General features: G+C 41.6%; 1 pseudogene; it reads left to right on the top strand.

Moving 5' to 3' along the window:
- The first annotated feature begins 1380 nt into the window (after positions 1-1380).
- On the top strand, positions 1381-3616 carry LOC101290119 (metal regulatory transcription factor 1-like; annotated as a pseudogene).
- Positions 3617-13211: the final 9595 nt, after the last annotated feature.

Here is a 13211-nt window from a genome sequence, read left to right as displayed (position 1 = left end):
GGCAGGTTAAGTCATCATACTTCTGTCAGTTTACAAATAGAGGTCTTATTATTAACTAAATCTTCAATCCATTCAGTTTCTCTTTTCTAGACCTTATTTTATTTTCCCCTTCCATCAGATTTTGTGGCACCATTTTCCTTACTTTCTTAACTTTTCTAGTTATTGTTTAGTTTCTGGGTTATTTTTTTGAACTTGTGTCCTAAGCCCTCTGCTCTTTTGCATCCACAGCTTCCCAAACAACCCTATCCACTCTTCGACTACTACGTGTTTGCTAATGAATAGTAGTCCTATCTCTTTTGTAATCCAGATCTATATCTCCAACAGCCTACCAGAGATCTCCTTTCATGTTTCATATATGCAAAATGGAAATAATTAAATCAATCAATCCAACAGAATACAATAACAAATCTAGCCCCTTCAACGTGTTTAGTTTTTAAAGTGACATCATGACTAGATTTAGTCACCGAAGGCAAATTTGTGTTTATTTCCTTAACAGCACTATCCTCTACTTTGCCCCTTCTAATAGATCATCAAATCTTGTTGATCTCTACAGCTTTGGTCTCTTTAATCATGTGTGTTTTATACATTTCCTCTGCCCCTTACTTAGTCTAGACTCCTATAATTTCTCATATGACATAAGGAAAATAACCTCCTATATTGCTTGGTTGTAATCATATTCTCACATCCTTACCATAGAGATACACACATTGCTTAGATAGTGAATCATGTAAGTAACAGATGTGGTGGTAAAAAATGTGCTCTCTGTGCTAAAATAACCTATATACCATGTAATTTTTAATAAACTATTTGTTTTTAAGTGGCTCAGATATCTACATTGCAGGAAATATTTAATGTAAGGTTAAGATGAAAGGAAAAATGTATGGTAAATTTCAATAGATTAACAGATGCTAGATGGTCTGGGAGATCATAGGCATCAGGGGTAAGGGTGGTTATCAGTTCTGCTATATGCATTATCCAAAGTCACAAACACAAGAGAATCATTTCCTCTTTTAAAAATAATCTTGGGCTTCCATCTTTGACAAACTTGTCACATATAAAACTTGAATTGGAGTTATAAAAATCCTGTACCTTTTTGAGTTTAAATAACTCAGTTGGATCAACACTTCATGTCTAGAATGGCAGACTAAATTAAATTCAGTTGTAAGGGGAATGAAAAAAGATTGCAAAGGTAATGGAAATATACTACCCCATCAATACAAGGACAGGAAAGTCAAGAAGGTGAAATGGTGGAGAAAAGTCCTCTTGAAGGAAATGAAATTAGAAAAGAGATTCCTTTGGACTAATTGCCTATCTACTGTATGGTAAGTAATGTAAGCCATTTGAAATAAAATTCACTTTAAAAAAAGAAAGTTTTGGTGCCGCTGGGAAGGGGAGAGGCTGCTGCCGCCGCCACCATTGCCGGGAGCCGTGGAGACAGGTCACTACCTTTCCATTTCTCACAATTGGGCTGAGCACGACTGAACCATGGGGGAACACAGTCCAGACGACAGCATCAGCTACTTTGAGGTAGAGGAAGATGAGCTGACCCCTGATGACAAGATGCTCAGGTTTGTGTATAAGAACGGACTGGTGCCTTCCTCATCTGGAACTGTTTATGATAGGACAACTGTTCTTATCGAGGATCCTGGCACTTTGAAAGACGAAGATGACGACGGACAGTACAGAGAACACTTGCCTTTTCTAGTAGGGGGTGAAGAGGGCTTTCATCTAATAGATCATGAAGCAATGTCCCAGGGTTATGTGCAACACATTATCTCACCAGATCAGATTCATTTAACCCTGGTTCCACGCCCATGCCAAGAAATATTGAAGGTGCAACCCTCACAACTGCAGTCGGAATGTCCAGAAACGAAACATAACGAAGTAAAGCGGTACCAGTGCACCTTTGAGGGCTGTCCCCGCACCTACAGCACAGCAGGCAACCTGAGCACCCACCAGAAGACCCACCAGGGAGAGTACACCTTTGTCAGTAATCAGCAGGGCTGCAGCAAGGCCTTCCTCACCTCCTACAGCCTCAGGATCCACGTGCGGTGCGAAGTGAGTGCGAAGTGCAGGGCTGTGAGAAGGCGTTCAACACGCTGTACAGGCTGAAAACACATCAGAGGCTTCACACAGGGAAGACGTTTAACTGAATCTGAAGGCTGCAGCAAGTACTTCACCACGCTCAGTGATCTGAGGAAGCACATTCGAACCCAGACAGGAGAAAAGCCATTTCGGTGTGATCATGATGGCTGTGGAAAAGCATTTGCAGCAAGCCACCACCTCAAAACTCACGTCCGTACACATACTGGTGAAAGACCCTTTGTCTGCCCCAGTAATGGCTGTGAGAAAACTTACAGCACTCAATGCAGTCTCAAAAGTCACATGAAAGGTCACGATAACAAAGGAAATTTATACAGTGCACTTCTAAATCACAATGGATCCGAGGATACAAATCACTCACTCTGAGGAATTTAAGCCTTCTGTCCACAGACTCCGAATTTCAAGAACATTCCAATACAGGCCAGAATGCTCACTTTCAGCACACTTTCACCAGCCATCATTTTTGAACCAATGTTCTAGAAGTCAGCTGACCCAGCAATCCAGGAAGATCCTCAACAGACAGCCTGGCATCTCTGAGCCACCCCGGTCTCTACTACCAGCCTCAGCACCGTCTACTCCTCTGCCTGCTCCCTCCCTAGGAACTGGCTCCCAGCAAGCTGCATTTGGCAACCCACCTGCTCTCTTACAACCTCCAGAAGTGCCTGTTCCCCACAGCACACAGTTTGCTGCTAATCATCAAGAGTTTCTTCTGCACCCTCAGGCACCGCAGCACATTGTGCCGGGACTTTCTGTTGTCGCTGGGGCTTTGGCGTCATCAGCGGCAGTGGCGTCAGCCATGGCAGCACCGCCTCAACCACAGAGTACTACTGAGCTCCTGCTGGCCATGGTCCAGACTCTGCCCGTGGATGCCAACTCCGTCCTAACTAGTAATCCCACTATAACCATCACCCCGACTCCGAGCATGGCTCTCCTGCAGCCCAGCCTCGTCACGGGAGAACAGAACTTACAGTGGATACTGAATGGTGCCACCAGCTCACCACACACCCAAGAACAAATTCAGCAAACATCTAAAGTTGAGAAGGTGTTTTTTACCACTGCAGTACCAGTAGCCAGTAGCACAGGGAGCGCTGTACAGCAGATTGGCCTCAGCGTCCCTGTGATCATCATCAAACAAGAGGAGGCCTGTCAGTGTCAGTGTGCGTGCCGGGACTCCGCCAAGGCGCAGGCAGCCAGCAGGAGGAAGGGCTGTCCTTCCCCTCCTGCTCCAGCGCTGAGCACCCAGCCTCCTGATGAGCCCAGCCTGAAGCTACCACCGCAGACTTTTTCCCCGACCCCGATCCCCCTGTCGTCCTCCTCCACCACATCCTTTTCCTGTGAGCAAAGCAGACAAGCAGTGACTCCTTCAGACCCTCAGACAGAAACGTTACGTGCCATGGATACGTCAGAGTTTCTGTCCCTCCAGAACCTGGACACGCCGTCCAATCTGATTCCCACTGAAGCACTATTGCAGGTGGAGGAGGAGATGGGCCTGACCAGCAGCTTCTCCAGGTGAAAGACCTGGAGGTGCTCACCTCCGGGAACAGAGGCTGAGCAGGAGGCAGAAGGTGCGATGCCTACCATCGTGGGGTCAGCAGTTTGAAGGAGGAAGAAATCTACTGTTTGAAATCCTCACCTTTCAGACTCATTTTCTTGGTCACAAGACACCTATGGTCACATAATCTATGAAATAGGAGGCCAGAATATAAAATGGAGTAAATATAGCCTCTTCAATAAGTGGTGCTGGAAAAACTGGACAGCTACATGTAAAAGAAAGTAATTAGAATACTTCCTAACACCATACACAAAAATAAACTCAAAATGGATTAAAGACCTAAATGTAAGGCCAGACTCTATAAAACTCTTAGAGGAAAACATGGGCAGGACTTGCTTTGACATAAATTACAGCAAGATCTTTTTTGACCCATTTTGTAGAGTAATGAGAAGAAAAACAAAAATAAACAATGGGACCTAATGAAACTTAAAAGCTTTTACACAGCAAAGGAAACCATAAATGAGATTAAAATACAACCCTCAGAATGGGAGAAAGTATTTGCAAAGGAAGCAACTGACAAAGGATTAATCTCCAAAATATACAAATAGCTCATGCTGCTCAATATCAAAAAAAACAAACAACCCAATCCAAAAAAGGGTGGAAGCCCTAAATAGACATTTCTCCAAAGAAGATATACAGATGGCCAACAAACACATGAAAAGATGCTCAATATCAGTAATTATTAGAGAAATGCAAATCAAAACTACAATGTGGTCTCACCTCACACCAGTCAGAATGGACATCGTCAAAAAAAAACCTACAAACAATAAATGCTGGAGAGGGTGTGGAGAAAAGGGAGCCCTCATGCATTGTTGGTGGGAATGTAAATTGATACAGCCACTATGGAGAACAGTATAGAGGTTCCTTAAAAAACTAATAACAGAACAATCCCATTACTGGGCATATACCCAGAGAAAAGCATAATTCAAAAAGACACATGCACCCCAATGTTCATTGCAACAATATTTACAATAACTAGGACATGGAAGCAACTTAAATGCCCATCAACAGAGGAATGGATAAAGAAGATGCAGTACATATATACAGTGGAATATTACTCAGCCATAAAAAGGAACAAAACTGTCATACAGAATGAAGTAAGTCAGGAAGAGAAAAACAAATATCGTATATTAACGCATATATGTAGAATCTAGACAAATGGTATAGATGATCTTATTTGCAAAGCAGAAATAGACACAGACATAGAGAACAAATGTATGCATACCAAGGGGGAAAGGAGAGGGGTGGGAGGAATTGAGAGATTGGGGTTGACATATATACGCTATTGATACTATGTATAAGATATAATAAGTCACTAATGAGAACCTACTGTATAGCACAGGGAATTCTATTCAATGCTCTGTGGTGATCTAAATGGGAAGGAAATCCAAAGAAGAGGGGATATGTATATGTATAACTGATTCATTTTGCTGTACAGTAGAAACTAACACAACATTGTAAAGCAACTATACTGCAATAAAAACTAATTTAAAAAATTAGGAAGATATATGAAGTGATTTATTTATATCAAAGTTAGTGGAACAGAGAAAAACACAATTTAAAATGAAATAATCAGGGACTTCCCTGGTGGTCCAGTGGTTAAGACTTTGCCTTCCAATGCAGGGGGTGCAGGCTCAATCCCTGGTCGGGGAGCTAAGATCCCACATGCCTTGGGGCCAAAACACCAAAACATAAAACAGAAGCAATACTGTAACAAATTCAATAAAGACTTTAAAAATGGTCCACATCAAAAAAATCTTTAAAAAAAATGAAATAATCAATTTTCCAGCAAAGATATTTGATCATGGAATTGCCAGTTATATAGCATCTTTTTTTTTTTTTTAACATCTTTATTGGGGTATAATTGCTTTACAATGGTGTCTTAGTTTCTGCTTTATAACAAAGTGAATCAGTTATACATATACATATGTTCCCATCTCTCTTCCCTCTTGCGTCTCCCTCCCTCCCACCCTCCCTATCCCACCCCTCCAGGCTGTCACAAAGCACCAAGCCAATATCCCTGTGCCATGCAGCTGCTTCCAACTAGCTATCTACCTTACTACGTTTGTTAGTGTGTATATGTCCATGACTCTCTCTCGCCCTGTCACAGCTCACCCTTCCCCCTCCCCATAACCTCAAGTCCGTTCTCTAGGAGGTCTGCGTCTTTATTCCTGCCTTACCCCTAGGTTCTTCATAACATTTTTTTTTCTTAAATTCCATATATATGTGTTAGCATACGGTATTTGTCTTTTTCTTTCTGACTTACTTCACTCTGTATGACAGACTCTAGGTCTATCCACCTCATTACAAATAGCTCAATTTCGTCTCTTTTTATGGCTGAGTAATATTCCGTTGTATATATGTGCCACATCTTCTTTATCCATTCATCCGATGATGGGCACTTAGGTTGTTTCCATCTCCAGGCTATTGTAAATAGAGCTGAAATGAACATTTTGGTACATGACTCTTTTTGAATTTCGGTTTTCTCAGGGTATATGCCCAGTAGTGGGATTGCTGGGTCATATGGTAGTTCTATTTGTAGCTTTTTAAGGAACCTCCATACTGTTCTCCATAGTGGCTGAACCAATTCACATTCCCACCAGCAGTGCAAGAGGGTTCCCTTTTCTCCACACCCTCTCCAGCATTTATTGTTTCTAGATTTTTTGATGATGGCCATTCTGACTGGTGTGAGATGATATCTCATTGTAGTTTTGATTTGCATTTCTCTAATGATTAATGATGTTGAGCATTCTTTCATGTGTTTGTTGGCAGTCTGTATATCTTCTTTGGAGAAATGTCTATTTAGGTCTTCTGCCCATTTTTGGATTGGGTTGTTTGTTTTTTTGTTATTGAGCTGCATGAGCTGCTTGTAAATTTTGGAGATTAATCCTTTGTCGGTTACTTCATTTGCAAATATTTTCTCCCATTCTGAGGGTTGTCTTTTGGTCTTGTTTATGGTTTCCTTTGCTGTGCAAAAGCTTTGAAGTTTCATTAGGTCCCATTTGTTTATTTTTGTTTTTATTTCCATTACTCTAGGAGGTGGGTCAGAAAGGATCTTGCTGTGATTTATGTCAAAGAGTGTTCTGTCCATGTTTTCCTCTAAGAGTTTGATAGTTTCTGGCCTTATATTTAGGTCTTTAATCCATTTTGAGCTTATTTTTGTGTATGGTGTTAGGGAGTGATCTAATCTCATACTTTTACATGTACCTGTCCAGTTTTCCCAGCACCACTTATTGAAGAGGCTGTCCTTTCTCCACTGTACATTCCTGCCACCCTTATCAAAGATAAGGTGTCCATATGTGCATGGGTTTATCTCTGGGCTTTCTATCCTGTTCCATTGATCTATCTTTCTGTTTTTGTGCCAGTACCATACCGTCTTGATAACTGTAGCTTTGTAATATAGTCTGAAGTCAGGGAGCCTGATTCCTCCAGTTCCTTTTTTCGTTCTCAAGATTGCTTTGGCTATTCGGGATCTTTTGTGTTTCCATACAAATTGTGAAAGTTTTTGTTCTAGTTCTGTGAAAAATGCCAGTGGTAGTTTGATAGGGATTGCATTGAATCTGTAGATTGCTTTGGGTAGTAGAGTCATTTTCACAATGTTGATTCTTCCAATCCAAGAACATGGTATATCTCTCCATCAATTTGTATCATCTTTAATTTCTTTCATCAGTGTCTTATAATTTTCTGCATACAGGTCTTTTGTCTCCTTAGGTAGGTTTATTCCTAGATATTTTATTCTTTTTGTTGCAATGGTAAATGGGAGTGTTTTCTTGATTTCACTTTCAGATTTTTCATCATTAGTATATAGGAATGCCAGAGATTTCTGTGCATTAATTTTGTATCCTGCCACTTTACCAAATTCATTGATTAGCTCTAGTAGTTTTCTGGTAGCATCTTTAGGATTCTCTATGTATAGGATCATGTCATCTGCAAACAGTGACAGCTTTACTTCTTCTTTTCCGATTTGGATTCCTTTTATTTCCCTTTCTTCTCTGATTGCTGTGGCTAAAACTTCCAAAACTATGTTGAATAAGAGTGGTGAGAGTGGGCAACCTTGTCTTGTTCCTGATCTTAGTGGAAATGCTTTCAGTTTTTCACCATTGAGGATGATGTTTGCTATGGGCTTGTCATATATGGCCTTTATTATGTTGAGGAAAGTTCCCTCTATGCCTACTTTCTGCAGGGTTTTTATCATAAATGGGTGTTGAATTTTGTCAAAAGCTTTCTCTGCATCTATTGAGATGATCATGTGGTTTTTCTTCTTCAATTTGTTAATATGGTTTATCACATTGATAGATTTGCGTATATTGAAGAATCCTTGCATTCCTGGAATAAACCCCACTTGATCATGGTGTATGATCCTTTTAATGTGCTGTTGGATTCTGTTTGCTAGTATTTTGTTGAGGATTTTTGCATCTATGTTCATCAGTGATATTGGCCTGTAGTTTTCTTTCTTTGTGACATCCTTGTCTGGTTTTGGTATCAAGGTGATGGTGGCCTCGTAGAAGGAGTTTGGGAGTGTTCCTCCCTCTGCTATATTTTGGAAGAGTTTGAGAAGGATAGGTGTTAGCTCTTCTCTAAATGTTTGATAGAATTCGCCTGTGAAGCCATCTGGTCCTGGGCTTTTCTTTGTTGGAAGATTTTTAATCACAGTTTCAATTTCAGTGCTTGTGATTGGTCTGTTCATATTTTCTATTTCTTCCTGATTCAGTCTTGGCAGGTTGTGCATTTCTAGGAATTTGTCCATTTCTTCCAGATTGTCCATTTTATTGGCATAGAGTTGCTTGTAGTAATCTCTCATGATCTCTTTTATTTCTGCAGTGTCAGTTGTTACCTCTCCTTTTTCATTTCTATTTCTATTGATTTGAGTCTTCTCCCTTTTTTTCTTGATGAGTCTTGCTAGTGGTTTATCTATTTTGTTTATCTTCTCAAAGAACCAGCTTTTAGTTTTATTGATCTTTGCTATTGTTTCCTTCATTTCTTTTTCATTTATTTCTGATCTGATTTTTATGATTTCTTTCCTTCTGCTAGCTTTGGGGTTTTTTTGTTCTTCTTTCTCTAATTGCTTGAGGTGCAAGGTTAGGTTGTTTATTCTAGATGTTTCCTGCTTCTTAAGGTGGGCTTGTATTGCTATAAACTTCCCCCTTAGAACTGCTTTTGCTGCATCCCACAGGTTTTGGGTCGTTGTGTCTCCATTGTCATTTGTTTCTAGGTATTTTTTGATTTCCTCTTTGATGTCTTCAGTGATCACTTCATTATTAAGTAGTGTATTGTTTAGCCTCCATGTGTTTGTATTTTTTTACAGATCTTTTCCTGTAATTGATATCTAGTCTCATAGCATTGTGGTCAGAAAAGATACTTGATACAATTTCAATTTTCTTAAATTTACCAAGGCTTGATTTGTGACCCAAGATATGATCTATCCTGGAGAATGTTCCATGAGCACTTGAGAAAAATGTGTATTCTGTTGTTTTTGGATGGAGTGTCCTATAAATATCAATTAAGTCCATCTTGTTTAATGTATCATTTAAAGCTTGTGTTTCCTTATTTATTTTCATTTTGGATGATCTGTCCATAGGTGAAAGTGGAGTGTTTAAGTCCCCTACTATGATTGTGTTAGTGTCGATTTCCCCTTTTATGGCTGTTAGTATTTGCCTTATGTATTGAGGTGCTCCTATGTTGGGTGCATAAATATTTACAATTGTTATATCTTCTTCTTGGATCGATCCCTTGATCATAATGTAGTGTCCTTCTTTGTCTCTTTTAATAGTCCTTATTTTAAAGTCTATTTTGTCTGATATGAGAATTGCTACTCCAGCTTTCTTTTGGTTTCCATTTGCATGGAATACCTTTTTCCATCCCCTTACTTTCAGTCTGTATGTGTCTCTAGGTCTGAAGTGGGTCTCTTGTAGACAGCATATATATGGGTCTTATTTTTGTATCCATTCAGCTAATCTGTGTCTTTTGGTGGGAGCATTTAGTCCATTTACATTTAAGGTAATTATCGATATGTATGTTCCTATTCCCATTTTCTAAATTGTTTTGGGTTCGTTATTATAGGTCTTTTCCTTCTCTTGTGTTTCTTGCCTAGAGAAGATCCTTTAGCATTTGTTGTAAAGCTGGTTTGGTGGTGCTGAACTCTCTCAGCTTTTGCTTGTCTGTAAAGGTTTTAATTTCTCCATCAAATCTGAATGAGATCCTTGCTGGGTAGAGTAGTCTTGGCTGCAGGTTTTTCTCCTTCATCACTTTCAGTATGTCCTGCCACTCCCTTCTGGCTTGTAGGGTTTCTGCTGAGAGATCAGCTGTTAACCTTATGGGGATTCCCTTATGTGTTATTTGTTGTTTTTCCCTTGCTGCTTTTAATATGCTTTCTTTGTATTTAATTTTTGACAGTTTGATTAATATGTGTCTTGGCGTATTTCTCTTTGTATTTATCCTGTATGGGACTCTCTGTGCTTCCTGGACTTGATTAACTATTTCCTTTCCCATATTAGGGAAGTTTTCAACTATAATCTCTTCAAATATCTTCTCAGTCCCTTTCTTTTTCTCTTCTTCTTCTGGAACCCCTATAATTCGAATGTTGGTGCATTTAATGTTGTCCCAGAGGTCTCTGAGACTGTCCTCAGTTCTTTTCATTCTTTTTTCTTTATTCTGCTCTGCAGTAGTTATTTCCACTATTTTATCTTCCAGGTCACTTATCCGTTCTTCTGCCTCAGTTATTCTGCTATTGATCCCATCTAGAGTACTTTTAATTTCATTTATTGTGTTGTTCATCGTTGCTTGTTTCATCTTTAGTTCTTCTAGGTCCTTGTTAACTGATGCTTGCATTTTGTCCATTCTATTGTCCATTCTATCTCCAAGATTTCGGATCATCCTTACTATCATTATTCTGAATTCTTTTTCAGGTAAGCTGCCTATTTCCTCTTCATTTGTTAGGTCTGGTGCATTTTTATCTTGCTCCTTTATCTGCTGTGTGTTTTTCTGTCTTCTCATTTTGCTTATCTTACTGTGTTTGGGGTCTCCTTTTTGCAGGCTGCAGGTTCGTAGTTCCTGCTGTTTTTGATGTCTGTCCCCAGTGGCTAAGGTTGGTTTAGTGGGTTGTGTAGGTTTCCTGGTGGAGGGGACTAGTGCCTGTGTTGTGGTGGATGAGGCTGGATCTTGTCTCTCTAGTGGGCAGGTTCACGTCTGGTGGTGTGTTTGGGGTGTCTGTGTCCTTATTATTATTTTAGGCAGCCTCTCTGCTAATGGGTGGGGTTGTGTTCCTGTCTTGCTAGTTGTTTGGCATAGGTTGTCCAGCACTGTGGCTTGCTGGTCGTTGAGTGAAGCTGGGTGCTGGTGTTAAGATGGAGGTCTCTGGGAGATTTTCGCCGTTTGATATTATGTGGAGCTGGGAGGTCTCTTGTTGACCAGTGTCCTGAAGTTGGCTCTCCTACCTCAGAGGCAGAGCCCTGACTCCTGGCTGGAGCACCAAGAGCTTTTCATCCACACGGCTCAGAATAAAAGGGAGAAAAAGTAGAGGGAATTAGTAGAAGTATGAGGAAGGAAAGGAGGGAAGGAAGGAAGGAAGGAAGAAAGAAGCAAAGAAGGCAAGAAGGAAAGAAAGGAGGGAGGGAGGGAGGAAGGAAGGAAGGAGGGAAAGAAGGAAAAAAGACAGAAAGAAAGAAGATACAGTAAAAATAAAATAAAGTATAATAAAATTATTGAATTAAAAAATTCTTATTTAGAAAAAAAAAAAGGGGGGGACGGATAGAACCTTAGGACAAATGTTGGAAGCAAAGCTATACAGACAAAATCTTACACAGAAGCATACACATACACCCTCACTAAAAGAGGTAAAGGGGGAAAAATCATAAATCTTGCTGTCAGAGACCACCTCCTCAATTTGGGATGATTCGTTGTCTAAAGGAGGGAAGGAAGGAAGGAAAGAAAGAAAGAAAAAGAAAGAACGAAGGTAAAGTATAATAACGTTATTAAAATTAAAATTGATTATTAAGAAAAAAAATTTTTAAAAAAAACCATGGACGGATAGAACCCTAGGACAAATGGTGGAAGCAAGACTATACAGACAAGATCTCACACAGAAGTATACACATATACATTCACAAAAAGAGGAAAAGGGAAAAAAATCATAGATCTTGCTCCTAAAGTCCACTTCCTTAATTTGGGATGATTGGTTGTCTATTCAGGTATTCCACAGATGCAGGGTATATCAAGTTGATTGTGGAGCTTTAATCCGCTGCTTCTGAGGCTGCTGGGAGAGATTTCCCTTTCTCTTCTTTGTTCTCATGCTTCCAGGGGCTCAGCTTTGGATTTGGCCCTGCCACTGCGTGTAGGTCGCTGGAGGGCGTCTGTTTTTTGCTCAGACAGGGCGGGGTTAAAAGAGCCGCTGATTCGGGGGCTCTGGCGCACTCAGGCCAGCGGGGCGGGAGGGGCACGGCGTGCGGGGCGGGCCTGCGGCGGCAAAGGCCGGCGTGACTTTGCACCAGCCTGAGGCCCGCTGTGCGTTCTCCCGGGGAAGTTGTCCCTGGATCCTGGGAACCTGGCAGTGGCGGGCTGCACAGGCTCCGCGGAAGAAGGGTGTGGAGAGTGACCTGTGCTCGCACACAGGCCCCTCGGTGGCGGCAGCAGCAGCCTTAGCGTCTCCCGCCCGTCTCTGGGGTCCGCGCTTTCAGCCGCGGCTCGCGCCCGTCTCTGGAGCTCCTTTAAGCAGCGTTCTTAAACCCCTCTCCTCACGCACCAGGAAACAAAGAGGGAAGAAAAAGTCTCTTGCCTCTTCGGCAGGTGCAGACTTTTCCCGGACTCCGTCCCAGCTAGCCGTGGTGCACTAACCCCTTCAGGCTATGTTCAAGCCGCCAACCCCAGTCCTCTCCCTGCGCTCCGGCTTCAGCTCGCAGCCCCGCCCGGCCCGGCGGGTGAGCAGACAAGCCTCTCGGGCTGGTGAGTGCCGGTCAGCACTGATCCTCTGTGCGGGAATCTCCCCGCTTTGCCCTCCGCATCCGTTGCTGTGCACTCCTCTGCGGCTCCGAAGCTCCCCCGTCCGCCCCCTGCAGTCTCCGCCCGCGAAGGGGCTTCCTAGTGTGTGGAAACTTTTCCTCCTTCACAGCTGCCTCCCACTGGTGCAGGTGCCGTCCCTATTCTTTTGTCTCTGTTTTTTCTTTTTTTTTCTTTTGCCCTACCCAGGTACGTGGGGAGTTTCTTGCTTTTTGGGAGGTCTGAGGTCTTCTGCCAGCGTTCAGTAGGTGTTCTGTAGGAGTTGTTCCACGTGTAGATGTATTTCTGGTGTATCTGTGGGGAGGAAGGTGATCTCCGCGTCTTACTCTTCCGCCATCTTCAAGGTCCCCCCTATATAGCATCTTTAATGTTTAAGAATAATACATGTAAAGTCTAAGTTATAAACTGTGAGTAATATCACTGCCCAACTCAATCCAAAAAAAACCCAATATAACAGCATCCACAAATTCTTAAGTTTGTTACATACACACACACACACACACACACATACACACACAGAGCAAACCATATACTTCCTTATGTACATAGGTAATTATATTTCATA

This window comes from Orcinus orca, chromosome 13, assembly GCF_937001465.1.
Source record: "Orcinus orca chromosome 13, mOrcOrc1.1, whole genome shotgun sequence".
NCBI classification, from domain to species: Eukaryota; Metazoa; Chordata; class Mammalia; order Artiodactyla; family Delphinidae; genus Orcinus; species Orcinus orca.
This window is presented reverse-complemented; position numbering and strand designations above follow the sequence as displayed.